The 14,257-nt window shown below is 35.8% G+C and overlaps 1 long non-coding RNA gene across 1 annotated transcript; it reads left to right on the forward strand.

Moving 5' to 3' along the window:
- The first annotated feature begins 3,751 nt into the window (after window positions 1–3,751).
- On the forward strand, window positions 3,752–10,143 carry LOC108504569. Its single transcript, XR_001877172.1, has 4 exons — window positions 3,752–3,788; window positions 6,770–6,804; window positions 8,426–8,508; window positions 10,092–10,143. It is a non-coding gene; the product is annotated as an uncharacterized LOC108504569 (long non-coding RNA).
- The last annotated feature ends 4,114 nt before the right edge of the window (window positions 10,144–14,257 follow it).

Raw genomic sequence — 14,257 nt, forward strand, 5'->3', positions numbered from 1 at the left:
GGGCATTAAATGAATAAATAAAGTATTGCTAAGGTTACCAAACACTGTACTTCAGTAAACAGATGTTTCCAAGAGCTATAACTCAGATACACTTTAAAAGAAGCAGTATTGCTCAAATCATGTGAGTGCTTGATAATCTTAGATTCCTGTTTCAAGTTAAGTGCTGTGGTGGACAACTTTCTGAATTGCATATTTTTGCCTATTAATGCTTTATTAAGAAATTAAAGTCTGGAAAACTGATCTGTTTGAGATTAAAGTATTTCCCAATACTTACATAGAGAAACAACATAAATCATAAAATACATTATTTTCTCAAAGGAGGCCTTGGCATATACAGACATCCAGCTTCTTTTGCAATGAATCACACATACAAGCTGAACTGCTCACTCCTATAGTGACTCATTTTAATATACTTCTTTCTCAGGCCTCAGCTCATGAAACAAAATTCACCAGCACAAGTTTGTCCCATCTCCAGTTGTTTCAATCACTGTTGGTTCTTTTCGTGTCATGTTTTGTGTGATGGCGAGACCCAGGTGCCTGAAAATGGACAGAAAGCAATGTGTAGTATGAATGGAAAGAAACCTTTTTTCCTTTTAAATTCATGCACCAGAGCATAAAACATTTCTTATTGTGTGAAAATTTCAAGGAAATGTTTACCTGGCTTGGTAAAAGGAGCACAGGTTGCCCTGTGGAAATGAGCATAAATTGTTTGACTCTATTTCAGTTCAAAAACACTTTGGTATCTGAAGAAATCTACATCATATGGCCAGACATAGCATGATTTCTATTTCACTTCATTGTCAGGAAAAAAAGGGGAACATAACATCATTGGGCCACTGACAAAAGCTCAGGCTCATAATACTTTCTGATGCTGAAATTGACAGTTTGTAGATTGTATCCAGATATTACTATAATCCAAAAAATGAGAGACTAAGTTGAATGTCCAGTCACCTTTTAAATGCTTTCTAAACCAGTATGGTGTCTGTGAATATGCCATTGTTTTCTATTCTGTACAGGCAGCTTGAGTTGGAGAGTCTGGATATAAATAACTATTTACATTTACCATCTTTTTTTTCCTCTTATCTCATTTTTGTGTGTTTATTTGAACATATATGTAGGCAACCTCTGGAAAGGCCATCAGTTTTGTGGTATTTTACATCTAAGATAGTTTTTCATATTAGATAGCTGTCACAAACCAGTAGAACTACCCCTACCTTCCTTTATTTTAGAGAATCCATGAAAAAGAGTATGTTTTCTAATCTAAGACTCCATATTATTTGTATTTCTCAGATATCTTTCACTGAAATGAGTTCATACCATCTCTGTATGTAGAGCCTTGCATGATGTTGCAAATTACACATAAGTTATGTAGGAGTCATTTAATATCATTTTATCCTTATTAGTCTCGTGTAGAAGTGTATCTTATACGAAGTTATCACATTTACTCCTTTTTGTTCTCATTATAAGATGTCAGTTACTTATCCTTTCAGTGTTTCCCTGTGGAAATGAATGATTTAATCTAAGTCTATCTTATCTGCCACATGAAGTGACAGACCATGGGAGAGGCTGGAGGAAGAACTGCTGAAAGAGATGGGAGGGAATAGGGAATCTGGGGTGGCTGATTTCTATGCCAAAGGATTACAGCACAATTTTCTACTTCAAATATGATGCCTTAAACAACAGTTTTGGATCATGTTTACTCCATGATTGGATTGTATCCCTTTTGTTGTGCAATATGCAAATCTCCAGATAGTGACAATACCTGCCAGAAATAATGTCTAGTTACAGGGCTGTAAATTTGGGGTAATTGGGATAATGAAATACTCCAAAGAAGTTCCAGCAAGACCTGTTCATATTTTTGGTTAGTCTGATGAAAATCTGTTTAGTCTAAATTTTATTCATTCTGCTTCCAGACTACAAGAAAGAAACAGTAACTTGCAAGAGGTGAGGGGAGGAACACAGACATAGGGATTAACCTTTCCAATCAAAAAATATGCTCAGAGTGGGTCTTTCTGTAGGATTGTAGCTGGATTGTTTTGTATATTTCTCGCCAGTTCACTGAATTTGACTTAGTAACACTTGGCATAGCTCAGAACTATCCTAAATCAAAATGCAGTTGTGAGTTTGGGGTAGATATCAAAGATTAAATAACTCAGAGAATGAAGTCCATTCTCTTTCTCCAAGATGGTATTTTGCCATATTATGATGTAGGTATATTTTCAGGCATGTGCCTTGTACAGAGTTTTGGCCAAATAAAGATCCCTATAAATGTACTGCTTGTGTATGCTGGCATTATCTGCATATTACAATAAGGATGAAGCATTGAGGGAAAAGCGTTGTCAAATCATATGTGCCCAGCTGTCCTGACAGTCTCCATTTCCCCTAGTGTACTGATACATACTCCAAAGTTTCATTCTACCTGATGTGTCATTTACTGAATCACTGTACTCTCAGTGTATGAAGAAATTGTGAAGAGGATGTTTGTTTTTCTGATTAGGGAGAGACATATGTGATTTCTCTGAGTTTACTTTGTTAATTTGTCATTCCTTGCTTAAGCTGGCCAGACTCAACATAGCTGAAGGTGACCTGATTTTGATCCTGACAAATTCCATTGACTGTGATAGAAGGAAGTGCTGCAGGAAATATACAGTTGAGTGGCGGGGCATAATTACTCCAACCACTCAAGCTAGGTATGCACAATGTCTCATCCTAGAGATAACACAGTTGCTTTATCTTGTTTAGTAATTTTTTTTTTCTGCAAGTTTCCAAACTCCTCCATTACGCACAGTAGAATTTGCACAGACTACGCAGGAGTGGTGAGAGTCTATGAGTATTTCGCAATATGATTCCATATCCTGTCTAGCCATAATCCTTAAAGTCTTAATTTGAGAGAGTTACTACTAAGACTTCTAATCAGGTATCTGAACATTACATATTTCAAAAATTACATCAGATGTACTGAGAAAGAATACTGTCTGATTGTAAGTGAGCACTACATTTTTGTTCCTGATCCAGAGTCAGCCTTCTGTGAAAAGCAATTGACAGCAACTAATTGATTAGAAGAATGTTAAAAAGAACATGTGCAATTGCTTAGAATTGTTTTATTTAAAGCACTTTTCCCTTCCAAACATTCAGACAAGTTAACTGCAACATTAATTTTTTCAAATCTCATGGGCTATAGATAGGTTTCCATTTTTAAAAGTAAAAAGTGTGTTATTGGACACATCTTTTCAACTGCCCTTTTGTTTTGAGTGTGCTCAGTTTACAGTTTTTCTCCCTAAAAACAGACCAATTCATTCAAGACTGTGAGAATCACTGTAACTTTGCAGTTTATGCATCATGTTCTGTAGGAAAGCCAAATTTTGTCACCAAAAATGCAAACATTTTAAAAAATCTCCCATGCTACTTTGCAACATCTTCTAGCTCTGCTTTGTGAGAAACCATCAACCATACATTTTAATTCCAAGAAAAAACCCCTTGAAATTCCCAGAAAAATCTTGAAGAACTGTGAATCACATTCTTGTTTTAGGGTTTAAAAACATTGCCTTCTAAATGATGCACTGCTTTTGTGGAATTCTTTTTTAGTTGCTTAACTCTGCAACACCTTGGAACACAAACTGAACTGCCTTGTTCACAGCTATCAATTCCTTGAGGTGATGGAAAGATAAGCATTGTGACAATGATGCTAAACCCCTTTGTGGATCAGTTCCATGGTAAATAATTCTGTTGATGGTATAGAACAGTCTGCAGAGAATCCTAGTCTTCCTCCAACTCTTTTCAACTTTCTGGTACATAATCTAATTCCATAAGTAGAGAAATGTTTGTTCTTGCCCCTTGAGGCAGCTTTTCTTTCTTCATTCTGGAAAACTCTATGCCTTGCTTTTACAATTAGCACCTAGGTGCAGTCTGAAATGCCTGTCAGGTTTTTGAGCTGCATCATCCTTTTCCTTTATAATCTGTGTTTCAGGTTTTTTCTGTGTTCAGGAGAATTTTTATTTCAAATCCTCTACTGAAAACCAAACAAATCAACCAAAACAAAAGAAGAAATGTGGTTGAAAATATATGATACTTGCATCCTCCTGCCAGAATTTGATTCAAATCAGTGGTTAAGAAAGCAGTTCCTTCCAAGCTCATGGTGCCAGCTGGTAGCTCATCAATGAAACCTTTCTTTTTTAAGGGATTTCAAAATGTAAGATACAGGGAGTGAGGAGGGATTGTAAACTTGTTTTGTAGCAACAGTGTATGTCCTTTATGTAATTCAAAATTCAGTCTTAATAGGGAACAGAGTCTGTATTCAGGAGAGAACTCTCATTCAGTCTAATAAAAGTATATGTAAGTGTTCCCATTAAAACAGAGTGGTTCAAGTCCATGCTAAAAATAAAGCTTGTCTGTACAAGTTTTACTGAATCAAGAGTGGTTTGCTGGGAGATAACCCCAGTACAGTTGTATCACTGCTATGCAAGTGTTCAGTAGTAGGTAGAAGAGCCCAAGACTTTTATTCCTTTAATTCCCAGACAGATGCAAACTTATCCTCTCACCTGGAGGTTATTTCAACTGGGTTTTTTTATAAGTTTATTACCCAAAAATGTCTCATCTGTAGCTTCCTGCTGCAAAATTGTTCTTCCTTTTTATACTTAAAATCAGCGTACATACTTCCAACCATTTCTTTTTATACAAGTGCCAGACCCTATTATAATTAATGATTTGCCCCAGATTGTTATTGGTTTTTAAAATAAGTTAATATTTTTTAATTCTACAGAATTTTAATGCTATACTATACTCTTGTAATATTCATGTTCTCTTCCTGTGAATTTCTGCAAAATTAGAACTTAACTTTACAATGCTGTAGCAAAACAGATTGCTTTACATAATTGTCATGAAATCAAAGGGGTTAAACCTGTCAGAAGAAAATATAATATGTAACTCAGCAGCTGAAATTATGCTAGAGTGAAATAATATTCAGATCTCACCAACTTAAATCAGATAAGCTGTGGCTGAGTAAATAGAATGATTACAAATAATATTATCTTTGAGAAGGTTTTTTTTTTTTTTAATAATATCCATGTGTATTTTAGCTATCTCCTGGGAAATTGCTTAAATAATTGCAGGTAGAATAATGTTAATTTCAAGAAAGTGCTGAAGTCATCTTTCTCATGCACATATATATATATTTTAATAATAAATTCAGTTTGTTATTCATCTGAAAAGGGTACTTCAGACTTGAAGTAACCAAGAAGATTAGTGTCCTCCTTGAATTTCTTATTCCAGATTATACAAAATGAGCTGTTAAAATAATTTTAGTTAAAGTTTGGGAAAGAAAAACAAAGTCTTACTTTTATTACTTAATTGATAAAAAAAATGGGTAAATAGTATATATAAAGTGCCTTTACGCATACTTTTCCTGTAAATCCATGTTGCATATCTCAACTTTGGTTTCATTTTGAGCCTCTCCAGGCTGAATGGAAGATCAAAAGTAATGTTAGCAACACATGGTTTATCATAGAGCATAGATACGAGTGTGCTGGATAAAACACCAAAAGGATAGAAACAAAATAAAATAAAAAAATTATAGATTTATTCAGGTCCAGCTCACTATAGTGTAGTGTGGACCTGCCCTTGAATTCACATATATCTTTGTGCATACAACTGGAAAACACTGGGAGATGGCGGTAATCCACTCCTGTAGGTCAGAAAATTACAGGTGAACTATCTTTTTCAAAACAGTAATTACTTTTATTAAAGTAACTGAAAATAGTTTAGATATTCATCCCTTGATTTTTAAGGTACTTCTCAGGGTGAAGAAAAAACATTTCTACAAGTTTAATACAATATTTTTAAAAATAATTTCAAAATCATGGTCAGAGAGATGAAAGGCAGAATTTACCATTAATCTTTTTGTATCCTAACATTCTTAATGCTTTGTTTATCACATCACAGCTCATTCATTAGTTATCCCAAAATCATGTTACTGTGGTGGCAAGCAGTAATTCCATACAACAGCAGGTGAAACCTTTCTTTTATACTTTCATTGTTCTGGTTCATTTAACAGGTGATCTTTCAGTCACATTAAAAAACAAACAAACAAAAATCCCTAAAATCTTTAAAAAATCAGACACTAGTCTTTCATATACATTAGAAATAGAGTGAGGCATTCAAATGCATAATACCAGGCTGGGATGTCTGGCAAGGGTACCAAATGCAGAACTTCAATTTATGGATGAAAAGCAGAATGAGTGGAACCGTAGTATCTGGAGCTATTCAACTTGTGGGAGGCAGCAGCTACTAGAAAACTGGCTCAAAGTAATTGTGGTCTCTGAAGATGTCACAGCCTCATGGAGTGCATGCACCCTCAGTTGCTGCTTGGAAAGGTGATTTTGTGAAGTCCTCAGGAGCATACCAAGCATTTAATTTAGAAATCAAAATGCGTGTCCAATACACTACCCTTGGAAGAACATGAGCCACTAAGATCCAGAAGGCTGAAGCAGCCACAGAAATTGCGCTTCCAATGTTGGCACAAAGGATTATTTATAGAGACCTTTCATCCCTGCCTTTCCATGCTGTCTGTCTGTCGGATATTCTTAGAAGACCCTGAGGATCACACACTGAAGTGGAGAACAATATGGCCTCTTTACAAGAGAGAACACCTCTCTAACTCCTTTGCCCTGTAGGATAAATATACATTTTGCTGAAGTATTTGTTAACAATTTAGACATTTTGATTAGAAATAATATAACCTTTTTTTTTTTCTGATGTGATTGTATCAAAACAGGTCTACTTCTGCATCTGGTTCTAGATTCTTACAAGGTTCGTGCTGTTTCTTTCCAAATTTTGAGGAATCCTGACATAGTTGAAGTGCTGGAGATGACCTCAAAGCCACTAATTAATACTCCAGAATGTTAACGGCATAGCTTGAGGAGGAAAGTGGGTTACTAAGGAATGGCAGTAATCACTCAGTAACTGAAGTTGTGCCACAACTCTGTTATAAATTTTCATTTTGACACTCTACCACCATCTCCACCCCTGCACCCACAATATTCTGCTGAAAGAGAAATTTTGGCATTCCTGAAATTTAGCACACTCCTTCACAATACCAGAGAAGGTTGTTACAAACTAGGAAAATAGGTTTAAACCTAGGAGGAAGAAGGGATATGAAGTCTCGTTGTTCTTAGGATTGGCAGGATTTGATTCGTGTATATGAAAATTTAGTTGCCTTTGGTTTGCTTATCCTCTCCCCCCAGTGGTAACTGACTGCAAGTGTGGGAAATACAACAAATACAGCAAATCAATTAAAGCTTGAAAGAGAGTATACTGGCCTCTGCAGCACTTCAGCTAAAAGGTAAATGCTCTGTTGGGACTGAACACGCTCAGTATCAACTGAATCCTCGGTGAGGATCTGTTGTATTATTGCAATCTTCTCTTCAGCATCGTGGAATTGATATTTTTCAGAGGTTAGACTGGTCTTATTCAATTGAAGCTTTGCAGACATCAGAATCTCTCAGATGGTAATAATTGAATCATCCTGAAGTAAACATCCAATATTTCAGACAAAACAGTTAATATTTGCTGAATTCTGGAAGAATTAAAGAAGGGTGAAATGGTGAGGAATGTTTATTTCGGAAAGTAATTCAAACTTTGACAATCCTAAAAGGACATAGAGAAGTTTGTCTTAGTAATTTCATTCATTAAATGATTACCACAGTACAAAAATTTAATTTTTACTTATGCTAGTAGCTTTTTCTTATTGTCTGTTTGTATATATTACTATGTCCTGGAGGTCTCAACTGAGATTGTAAACTCACTGTACTTGACATAACTGCGACACAAAATAATGATGGGCCCAAAATCTGTTGTGGACGATCTATCATCTTTCTCAGTCTGTGGGGTGGAAAGATTGAAGATCCATAAAAACAACATCCTTATATGTTTGCTTATATGTCACAAAAGTGACCCTATTTCTCCTCAGGCCATTACACTGCTCTTAGCTCAGGACTGTTCTTCTTCCATGATTTCTTTCAGTCATTTTTTTAAGATATTATCAATGCAAGGCTTATCAAATACTAGGAATTTACAGACAATCCCCAATGTCATCAGAAAGAAAGCAAACTTCCAATAGGTTTGTACACCTCATGTCACTTCAGTCTTAAACTTCCCTGGGAAATTTAGTCAGCAACCAGATTAAAATAAACATTTAAACATTTTGAAAATGTCATTGCAGCTCTGTTTTTTTCAAAATTCTTGTTGTGTTCTTGGCTTATAATATCATTGACATGACTTGGTCATGTTTTGTTAAGTTGACCTAGCCGAGGAGAAATGCAACTTTGGGACAAGGTTAAGAGGCTACAAGGGGTTGTTTTTGAATGTACAAAGATCATCATTTGTCCTTATAAACAGTGCTAGATTTTAACTGATCCCCTTCTAAATCCAGCTGCTGGGTCATGGAAAAGCTTTGGTTTCCTGGCAGAAGAATCAAGAAAAATGCAGAAGACAGGGTGAGAGTGAGTGTGTTTGGTGAGTAGAACGGAGATTTCTTGAGAGGTCAAATAGTGCAAGGATTACAAGTTGGACAGGATATTGGAAGGCTATGAGAAAATGATGTAGGTATAACTCATCCCAATATGGTGCAATACAAGGGACAGGCCATGTATCTGCCAAGGACCTGTATAGCTGTACTGTTTGATGAGGAAAGGCAAACCACATAGTGTATTTGTGTCTTCTTGCTGTTCCTTTTGACCTTCATTCTTTCAAAACCATTTTTAGAAAGCTTAGTCATTGTGTGGCATTAGAAATATAATTTTCTGGGAGTTCTGGGACTTTCTGGGTGTTGCAACCTTAGATATTTCTTAGGAAAGTGTTTTATTTATGAAGCATCTTTAAGTAGTCAAGTCAATGTTCTGCTTTGGAGGAAAATCTTTCTTGTCAACGTGAAACTATTCCTGTGGTATTATGTCATTTTCTCTTCTTGACTGTAAATTTTCTTCATGACGATGGTAACTTGCATATTGTAGAAGAAATAGGTTATATCTCACTAAATGGAATCTCAAAGAAGTGGCAAGAAAAATGTATCAGTCAAGATAAAAACCAAACATGGTTAAAAATTGCTGAGTTTATTTTGCTGTAACTGTATGTATGTGTTATGCTTTAAATCCTCATGATTTGTTACTGGAGGAAAATTGATTTTAAAAAGCTGCACGACCAGAATTTTTGTTATATTCTTTTACAGAATTCTATCTCCAAACGATTGCTGGGAAACAGTCAATTTCACACATGCAAGACTATCCAAACTATTCTATATTTATTTATAATTATATAAATATATATTCCACACGTAAATATGATATTTCCAGGAATTGCCATGGAAAAAACAAAATTAATACCCAATGTTACTTAATTAATGGTAAAAAGTGTTACTTAGGAGCAAAAGCATCAGGAAAGTCCTCTCGAGCACTATCTGCAACACACTTGCTATCTGCGTTTACTGTACCAATAACTGAGTGTTCAGTTTTCAAAACTGAATGTCTACTATGTTTTATGATGTAATGATAAATTACACACAAATGTACTGTGAACAGATGCAGAACATTTCAGTGAATCTTGTCTCCTATCCAAATTTTCATCCACGGAAGACGAAATTATAGACTAATTTAGTTTGGATGAGACCATAAGAAAAGTTAAGAAAAGAAATTATATTGGGTTTGTAACTTGATAAAGTACTTTAAGTGAATTTGAAGTGAAGGAAAATAAAGAGGAGTCCTGACAGAGTGGCAGCTTAATCATCAGTTAAATGGTTGTGATTGAAAGATCTGGAATATTGAAATCTGAAACAGAGGCATCAATGCTGTGTTTGCTACACAGACAGCAAAAAATCCTATTTTGTGTTAACTGGAATTGCCAAGTAATTATTGCCATAAGGACAAATCTCAAGTTTTTAACACAGAAAATGATAACACAATTTTTGAAACATATTGCCATTTATAGAAACTGTATTTTAGACAGTTAAAATTTTCTTTATAGTTCCAATTACAGAAACATTTTAAATGCTATTTCAAATCTACTTGACAGTATATCTTTAACTGGTTGTGTTTTTTTTGCAGAGGTGACTTTAGATATACAGAACTCCCACTGACTACCAAAAGTTTTGTCTGGCGTAAGAAGATAGAAGTGAGGGCAATAATTAAACTTTAAATGTAAAAGTATTTCTGGCACTAAAACAGTTTTCAGAGGCATTCAGAGCAGTGGATTTCTTAGGGGAAAATACATTGCTAGAATAACCCCCTAAATCAAACAGAAGTTCTTTATAAAAGAAAATTTTCTACTAGTGACTTATTCTGTTTGCTCTCACCAAATTCAAGCTACGGCAGTTTTGACTGCCTGGCCGTTTTACTCATTAAAATGACAGCTTGAATTCTAATACCGAACATGTAGCTACCATGAAAGTTTGATACAGTTGTTCCCTAGAAGTGATCACAAATGTATCATAGCATGTATATAGCTGCCTCTGCACAAAATGAATATTATTCAAAGGGAGATGTTACTGTGTTTGCATTAAACCTCTGAAAGACTGCTTGAAAATATTCTCAGTGAGAGAGTTTTGCTTTCTTCCTTGTCTCAGACCTATATAAATAATTGTATGCATTTCAGTACAAGAAGAAGGGAAGACTGATCATGGGGCAATGAAGAGGATCTTAAGCAAGATTTGGAGGATTGCTCATGCTGCTATTTTTTTCATTGCAGTTTGTTTGCATTGGGGTGCCAAGAATTTTTAGTATACATTAAGACGAACAGCGTGCCTGCTTACTGTCTGCACAATCAGATCAGACTTGTATGGTTTGTTTATTATAATACAACTGGTCTTCTAAAGTCTGCAGTTGAAATTACTACAAGAAGTGAAATGGTATGTTGCTTTTCACAGCTTCATGTTATATTGCACAGAAACTTTTAAGCTGCTTACAGATTTTATTGAGGTATAGAAGCAAGAACAGATAGATATCTGTTTATTTGCATAAAAGGAGTTAGTCACTTTCTGGAGCCAAAACCTCTTGGTGGGAATTTTTTGGCCTCAATGACTTTAAACTTTCCTGTCAATGTAAAAATGCTATTTGTCTGAATTACTTTTTTTTTTATTTTGCTATGCTGCTTTTTTAAAAAAGATACTGACAGCAGTATAAAATAAACAAGGCCATGATTGTCAGTACTAAACTAGCAAACATAACTGATTCTTGTTTTGCAGAAAAAATAAAGGTTCAAACAAAGGTTAAAGTTGACTGAGAAAGTCATAATTAGAGAATCTTAGCAAGAAACCTGATTAAATTTTTAGGCCAAGGAAAGTTAAAATCACTCAATATTAGGGTCTTTTCTGTAAGAGGTGAGATATAGATGCATGAATCCATGAGATAGACAAGTTCAGGTATTGTAGCCCTGGATGCTTGACACATGTTTCTGGCAACACACCACTTGCTTTATCCACCTATTGCAAGTGGTGTAGAAACCCTGAAAGAAACATCTCAGTGAGCCTACATGTCTTGCACGTATTTGTTGTGGAGGTATGTTGAGTCTAATATTTTTTGACTCACAAATATGGACAGGAATGAATGCATCAGTGTTTCTGTGTTAATGGTGGTTACTTCCATGGTCTCCTTCCGTGAGATGATACTTCATGGAGATAGATTGAGACTGGACATACAATTGTGGAGGACTTTGATCTTTTTGCTCAGGTGAACACCATGAAGAAAATGAACTTGGGGAATTTGTACTTAATTTATTGTCCATTAACAGAAATTTCTGATCAATATTTTGTGTATTAAGAAGAAAAGAACATAAACAATTAAACAAATAAACTCTTTTCTTCTTCTTTTCCCAAGCTCAACTCCGGGCAAACACCTTTCCTCACACTTCTTAGTCTCAAGTTCTCTCATTTTTAGTAAGGGTAACACTTGGTCCGTACAAATTCCTCCAGTGAGGTGAGGAGTGGTGCAGGAAGCTGGTGGTGTGCATGCAGATTTTGGTCTGAAGCTCTGAGCTTCTTACTGGTCTTCTACTGCTGTTCTTATAATTACTACCCCTACCCTTGTGTATTTTGCCTGTGCACTGCAGCCTCTCAGGGCTGACTATGGCCAAGTGTGAGTTGTCCATGTACTGCAACCTCTCAGGGGCAACCCTTGTCTTGGCAAGGCTTGTGGCATTTGGGAACCCACAGGCCAACACACAACACATGCACCCCCCACCCCCCACACCCAATGTGTGCTGTTGGAGGTGTTCTTTTCATTTGATGCATAAAATGTTCTTTGAATGTACTTAGGGGATGGCTCCTCAGCCATATTGGAGACTTGTCTGCAAGAAGAGTGACCCAAGTTCTGCTTTGACTAAAATCTTATTTTACTTTACAGATTAGAAGAGCTTTAGCTAAGGAGGCTGAGAGACACTTGGCCTGAGTGATTCCTAAAAGATGCTTGAAAGGTAGGAGTCCTTGATCCAGTCTCATCCTTGATGAGTCTGAGACTGAATTCAGACATGAATTCAAACTCGAGACCCTGTATGCAAATATGAGTGATCTGATCCCTAATCTTCCACATCTCGTGTAAATGCTTTCTCATCCAGCTAGTTAACAAAGTGAAGTCAGTCACCACCATGACTGTGTGTCTGCAAGGAGCCTAATCCTGTCATTCAGCATGCCTTTAGTTCAACTATTGGATTTAGGTGCCAGGTGGTCTAATCACTGGTTTTCTGGAAATCTCAGGTGGGAGTAATGTCCCTTGCCCAGGCCAGAATATTTCAGGAATGCCAGTAGCACAAGACATTTCAAGCCAAGAAAGGATATGCTAGTGTTTTCAGGCACTTTGAACATGAGGTAGATATCTGGGATATTCTGAGATGCTCAGTTGGTCCTAAAGGCTTAAAATCCCATTTTAAGCACAAAGGGCATGAGTTTATACATGGAATTCATATAACAATTTCATGTTAAATAATAAAAGAAATTACAAAAGACTGTGGAAAAATAGGGTCCTTTTGAGAAGGCCTGATGATAAACAAACTGTTCATGGTTCCATATATTTCACGATTAGAAGAGCCCTATTATATCCTTTTTTCCTGGTAAGATACTCTATCAATCCTGATAGATTAAAATAAGTTGCTGAAGGTTTAAATCATTTCATAACCTGTAGAAATATCTGGCAGAGATTTTTGTGTGGGGGTAAATATGTTCATAGGAGCTGCTTTGCATTTCTTAATACTTCCAGTTCATAAATGTAACGAGAAGGAGCAATAAAATATCAATGTGATTGTCCAGAACATTGAAATAATTACAATTCAGTTTGCTGGACCACACACACAATTTCTATCTGTTAAGTTGTCAAGGACATTGTAAATTTTCAATTATGTCTGATATTTTGCAGTGAAATACGTACGTATAATTTAAGTTGTCAGAACCTTTGTTTCTCTCATTTTAACTTAATAAGACAAGAATCCTTTCTTTTTCCCTCATAAAATATTATAGTTCTGACTGAGCTGCACTTAGAAAATACTATCAATTATTTTCAAACCACTCACATCTCACATAAAGAGTACTATGTTGTAGTTACTTTCTATTCTTATGGTAGATAACACACTCAAGGTCATTGTATCCATTGCTCAGTGCTTATGAGCTTCCTTTAGTGACTACATTGGCAAGTGCTGAATTCTGCTACTGATAGATGTAGGCATGAAACCACTTAATTCCACTGAAATCTATGGGACTACTTGTGTCCTTATGGTTAAGCATGTTTCAGTATTTTGCTGGACTGTGATCAGAAAGCTCAGTGCTTTTTCAGCCTGGCTTATTAGGCACTGATCATGCACTTCTAAAATCTTAATTTAAAGCTTAGCTGGACAAGGCTAGATTTCTATCAGGTAATGCAATCTGCTTGTGATCCTCTCTTCAGTTTCCAGTGTAATGTTAACTTGTGTACAGGCAAAAGTGCAACTGGGCCATTTGTGTAGTAAATGAAGGGCTGCCCAAGTCATAGGGTAATGTATTGACAATCCATTTAACTAACAGATTTAACTCAATTTTTAAGAGTCCTAACTGAATATCATGTATAGACACAGACATATCTGATGCCCATCATGACTCATGTTTACTTATTAATATAATCCTGGAGATAAGGTATTTGACTAGAGCATGCCTTTTTGCATGCTGAAACTAAGATGGTTATATAATACCAGGAGTAGCAAACAACTTTTTCAAAGTCTCATGGAAGCCATTCAGGAGTGGGAACTGAATGCC

The sequence above is a fragment of the Lepidothrix coronata genome, unplaced genomic scaffold (assembly GCF_001604755.1).
Source record: "Lepidothrix coronata isolate B3197 unplaced genomic scaffold, Lepidothrix_coronata-1.0 Scaffold168, whole genome shotgun sequence".
Classification (NCBI taxonomy): Eukaryota; Metazoa; Chordata; class Aves; order Passeriformes; family Pipridae; genus Lepidothrix; species Lepidothrix coronata.